A 5,743-nucleotide genomic window follows, 5' to 3' on the forward strand; every position below is an offset into this window, starting at 1 on the left:
AGTGTTGGAACAGAGAAGAATTTACCATCTAGAGAATCCTCTCACCTTTCAAACTCTACATTGTACCTATCTGCAGTTTCCCCAGTAGGCATAGGGGTTTCCATGATGAAAGTTCATGGAGAAATGGTGTAGGGGTTCAGACCTGCAAATTGTAGTCTCAGCACCTCATATTTGCCTGTTACGCTTGTTTATTGCTAACATTGAGAAGTATTCCTCCCATAGCTGGATTCCATTTTGAACATCCAGGGCCATGAACGCTACTCGGCACTTCTGGAGAGCAGGTAATAGAGGTACTTTGCACCAGGCAGGCTGCCTCTGATGGTGACTCTCCCTCTCCGGCTTAGATTTAACAGAATAAAATCTGAATTTGCACTATGGTGTGCCGCATTCATGTCTTCAGAGGAAAAAAATCCACTCCTTAGAATCAAGCTATTCATACGCGATCTAGACCCAATATTCATCCAAAAAGTAAGAATTTTTGGTCAGAGAATGTTTATTCAGCAAAATCTAATGTTTTGTGGAATTGTGCCTTATCTAATAAACTGTGGCCAAGACACAGTGTATTCCACGGGTTATTCAGAGACCAGATTAGCGCAGTCTTCAGCTCTGGCTTTACCAGGCCCCCTCCATAGCCCAACTATTTAGTCAGGCTCCCTCCTGGAAAATCAAAGAGCCTGGAAGCCTTGACAATTTGCAGCCCCTGAAACCTTCTGGCTTCGGGCCCCACAGTGAGGAAGTCTCACAAAGTCTCTCCAAACTTGCATGTTCCCCATCACAGAGCAAAGAACTGGAAAACCTGAAATCACCTGGTGGTTTTTGTAGTTCTGGTATAGCTCAATCATTGGAGGCTGCCCTGGCAGCAGTTTCCGTGCTTCCAGCTCAGGAGGACCTGTGTCAGGAGGCTGAGGAGGCAGGACTGCCCAAGCTTCCTGCCGGGGAGTTGCAACATGGGCAGGTCTAGAGACTCCAGGTATGCAGCAAGGTCTTGGAGCACCAGCTGAACAAAATGCATTTTGAAAAAAACATTTTTGCTCCAAAACTTCTTTTGGAATTGTTGAAATGTCACGTGAAGGACAGCATCTAAGGCAGCTTCTACTGTCCCCAGTAGTAACCGTGCTACCTGTTACTGTAAGTTTAAAATCTCAGTTGTCTTTGCCATGAGAAGTTTGGGTCATGGTTCTTGATCACCACAGCCTGAGCAGCCGCTGTTTTGCAGCACGGTCTGTGACCACTCACCCTGCAGACCAGTGGCACATTGACTCCTACGAGCAAATCGCTTCAGGTTTAAAGGTGAGCATGGGGAAGGGCCAGCACCAGTTTCTGAGACATGTTACCAATAGCATCCTGGTAAGTGCAAGCTCGGACTTCCCAGAAGGGTCAAAAATGCTGATCATGGAGTTTTATAGCCACTAGCATGGGTTTGTGTTCCTGGCACGGGCTGCCATTTTACTGTGGAACAGAGCATCTGGTTCAGCTGTGAGGTTCATACATTGGCATGTGGGATCGGCTGCAGATTTTTAGGCAGTGGTTTGAGGTGGGGATCGTTCCAAATGAACAAGACTAATTGTACTGGACCATGACAAAAAGGTTAAAATTTCATGGCCAGGGAAATATCCTGTGGTGACTTTTGTCACCATCCAGGATAGGGACTGTTTGAAGAATTTTGGCCAGAACCAAAATTCCTGCGCTGCCTTTGGACCTCGTGAATCAAAGAGGCAAAACTAAAAAAAAGTTATGTTTCACTGTGTAGTTGAGAAAATGATGTTATCTGCCTGCGTGTGTCTAAACAAGCAAACACACGAACGTGCATATAGATGTAGATCTCTACAGAGAATGGTGTAATACATAAAATTATGAAAACAATAGTTGAATGTTAGGCCATTTGTTAAATTGTCACCCCACATACCTCACAGAAGTGTGACAGAGCCTTTGGTTCTGCTAAGCCCACATTACTTAAAAGGAGTGAGTTGCTTCTATGAAAGTCAATAAATCTGCAATGTATTGTTTCATATTCTGTCTTTATGTAAACCTAGCCAGGTTTTTTTAGTTGTCTTCTTCCTAATCAGTGGTAAAGTGCATTTAATAGCTCACTTAAGGTGTCATCCATTACTATGAGTTACTGTTAGAACTAATTAATAGAGCTGAAATTATTTTGTAATGAGAAATTGAAGTATTGCAGTGTTAAAAAAAATTACCATTCATAGCTAATTAATGTTTAACAATGCAAATAAGCTGATAATTATTTTTCAAGCCATAGAAAAATTCTGTGACACTTTATATACTACCTTTGTGATCCTGATTGTTTCTGAAAAACACCTTTGGAGAGAAATAGTCTGAAGACAATTCCCTGGATAAAAGGCAGTTTCTGAAGTGCACAATGAATGAGAGCTCTCCTTTTGTTCGTGTGGGGCCGCATTCAGCAGCTATTTCTCACGGTAAATACTGATGAAGAGAAGGAAAAAGTAAGGGTCACGAAGGTAGGTGGAAAGGGAAATTATGTGGGATCTTGGCCAAAATTTCCTGACTGCTCCAAGTCAGCCATTCTTCTCTTTGGTCACTGTAGTTGTTATAAATGCGGCCCCAGTGGGCTGAGATCGTTTGGATCCTTCGCGAGAGAAGATGCTAACAGCAAGTGAACACAAAATTCACAAAATGTATTTTTAGGTCATATGCGTGGTAAATGAATGCAATTAAACCACCCAGAAACAAAAAGGAGAACTGAAGGTCTGACCTTGTGTGGCAGTGTGAGGCATGCGAGGTCACAGTCCCCCAGAAATCAAGACGTTGGTTTTTCTTTCCAGATTTCGTCGCTTTGGATGTTACTTGAAGCAGGAGTTTTCAGAGGAAGCATTAAATTGGCGGTGTCCTTTTAAATGGCCAGCCTGATGCCACAGGCATCGCCTGCTGGTCAGGCAGGAGTCGCTGCAGGCGCAGGTGGAAGTTTTGTTCCGTTCTGCGGCATTTTTCACCCATTTTTCACAACCAGTCCAAGTAAATATTAAGATCTGTTCTGCAGTGACTCAAGCTGTCACTTTCTCGTCACTGTTAAGTTTGGTAAATGAAATATGCTCTTACTCTGTATTTATTTTTAACCTAACTTCATAATCTTTATTGTATTTTAAGATACCAGTTTAACATCACAAATTTTGTTTTTATCAAAAGTTTTTCTGAAAGTGTTGGGTATTATCTTTTTTCTTTTTTTTTTTCTTTTTGAGTCAGCTGGTAATACTATTTTATTTAGCAGGTTTATGATAATATATAATCAACTAGCAAGTGAATCACAGAGGCTCCTGCTGGTATCCTACTAAGCACGGATGCATTACGCTATACACCTGATGTTTTAAGTAGATCCCAGTTTCTCTCCAGCAACACAGTGCCAGTAGCTGCCAAGGGTATGATCTACTCTTGCCACTTTTGGTTTTATCTGTACATTAGAGTCGTCTTCTGCCTTTGAGTTGTCAGACAGCATAAATCATCCTCTGGTTCGCAGACACCACCCGCTCTGCTGCAGAAGAGCATTCCCTGATGTTTCTTTAATTTTCCTGCAGAACGTGGGGTATTTGTTGTCATCCCACTCTCGGCTGCCCGTTCTCCCCCACTACAGACCTTTCCTCCGGGACTGTCCGCTGCTGCTTTTTCACTGTTGAAGTGGTGGTCAACTGGATGATCAACCCATCTTCCTTAGAAATGGATTTGATTTTTTTGGTTGGTTTTGACCTCAGATGAGGCCTTGTGATCATGTCCTTATAGTCTTCTGGGAGTCTCCCATAATACCATGTGTTTTGCTGAAGGCCACCGCTTCTGTTTGTCTATTATCTTGCAAAGGTTTACCTGGAAAACATCACCCATTTTTGTCCGATGTTCCCGTGCCAGAGGAAAGGAAAAAGAACCATGCAAGTAATATTTTATTTTCTTAATTCATTTAATTATTTTAAATTGAAATTATTAATTGATGGAAGAGGAATTCTGAGTCAAGACTTCCAAAAGCTTGGGGTCGGCAGAACTGGGCCTTGAACCAGGTCCATGCTTCGGTTGGCACGTGAGTCACGTAACCTCTTAAACCGGGGGGAAGAAAAGCCAAGGCCTTCCTGCCATCAGGAAGGTTTGGTACAGCACTTGCTGATGTTTTCCTTGTTCTGTATGCTGATTTCATAATTGAAATATTAAACCCATCCCGTAAGTCAGCTTGTCTTTGGTCAGTATTTTATACAAATTTGCACTAAATGTTTAATAACCAGTGTGGCTGTCGTGGTTGAAGGTTGTGATTTTTATGGATTCCTTTACCAACTTCGATTAATATTATTATGAGCCCCTACCTGGGTAGTTTTCATATCCATTAAGTGGTCCCATGCTCTGCTCCCCGTGCTCTCCGGGACCGAGTGCGGGCTGGCTGGCTGCCCCAGCTTTGGACCCCTGGCAATTGTTTTCCCTGCTTGGCTCAGAATGATTATTAATGATAGTTTGAGCACCTCTTGGACTAAAATTTGTGGATGTTTTACAATTAAGTGTTTTTTCATGTTAACTTTAATAGATATTTAAGAAATGTAACATGAAAAATAACACTTTCAGCAGGTTTATTCTCATCTGTCTTGCATGTTGTGTTTATCATCTTGCAGCGATGGTGCCTGAAAATCTTACCTGTGTGTGTTACAAAGCAACGCAACAATTTAGAGAGGCAAATTTTCAGGGCAGTTAGTAGCTGAAGTACAAAAATTTTTGCAACTGACACCTCTAATATAGCTATAGAATATCGAATGACTTAAGGTATGGGCTTAATTGTAGCAGTTCAGTCTCTGCAGGCTGCGGAGCACGGGTGCTTTCAAATGTTTTAATTTCTAAATGCAACTTTACAAAAGGAGGGAGAAGGCTGAGAAGCCTTCCTCTCGCGGCTCTCACGCTCTTGTGTTTCTCCATTACACCCGTTAACAACTACGCTAGAAACAAGCAGCAGATTTTTTTCCACTCCGTGAGTAATTGTCTGCACAGCAGTGACAGATGTGCAATATAGCAGCTTCTTCAGGAAAAAATTAACAGTTTGTCCAGCATGTCAGCTCGCTCTTTTTAGTGCTTTGGAGGTCTTGGCCCCATTATGGATGATTTAGAAATTGAGGCAAGCTAAGACCAGCTGCCTGGGTTGAAAGCCTTAGTTAGTAGCCCTCATCTGCATTCCAGTATTCACTTACATCTAGAAATTGGTAGGGCCCCTCTGGCCACAAGATGAGTATGGGCTGACAATGCCTTGATTTGTTGAGAGAGAGAATAAATGGGTTTTTCAGAAGATGAGGAAATATCACCATTACTGGCCAATTTACAGCATTTTATCTGTTCTTCAAACATGTCACTTTTGTTATTGTTGCATGGTAATTACATAGTGAAACGGAAAGAAAACAAATTCTGGTTACATATTCAGATGGATTGCAAAATCATATAATCCTGATAAATGCCCATTTATGATACACACGGATGAAAGGTTCATTTTAATTTTGAATAGCTAGCACAGCCATAAATAGGATATAGGATTAGATCCCACAGAATCCGATTACCTAAAAGCAAATAGTATTTTTCTTCACTTTTTCCATAACCAGGAAATTCAGTGTGTGCAGGTTATTTAAATAAGCAGGTTTTCCGTAAAAACATATGAAGTAAATATAGTTCAATAATTTCTATATTTTAAATATAATCATTTAGGACTATTCAGCTAAGTCTTTTCTGAAGTACTTCTTTGTAAAAAGGCATCAACCCC

The sequence above is a fragment of the Pygoscelis adeliae genome, unplaced genomic scaffold (genome assembly GCF_000699105.1).
Source record: "Pygoscelis adeliae isolate BGI_AS28 unplaced genomic scaffold, ASM69910v1 Scaffold80, whole genome shotgun sequence".
Taxonomy (NCBI): domain Eukaryota; kingdom Metazoa; phylum Chordata; class Aves; order Sphenisciformes; family Spheniscidae; genus Pygoscelis; species Pygoscelis adeliae.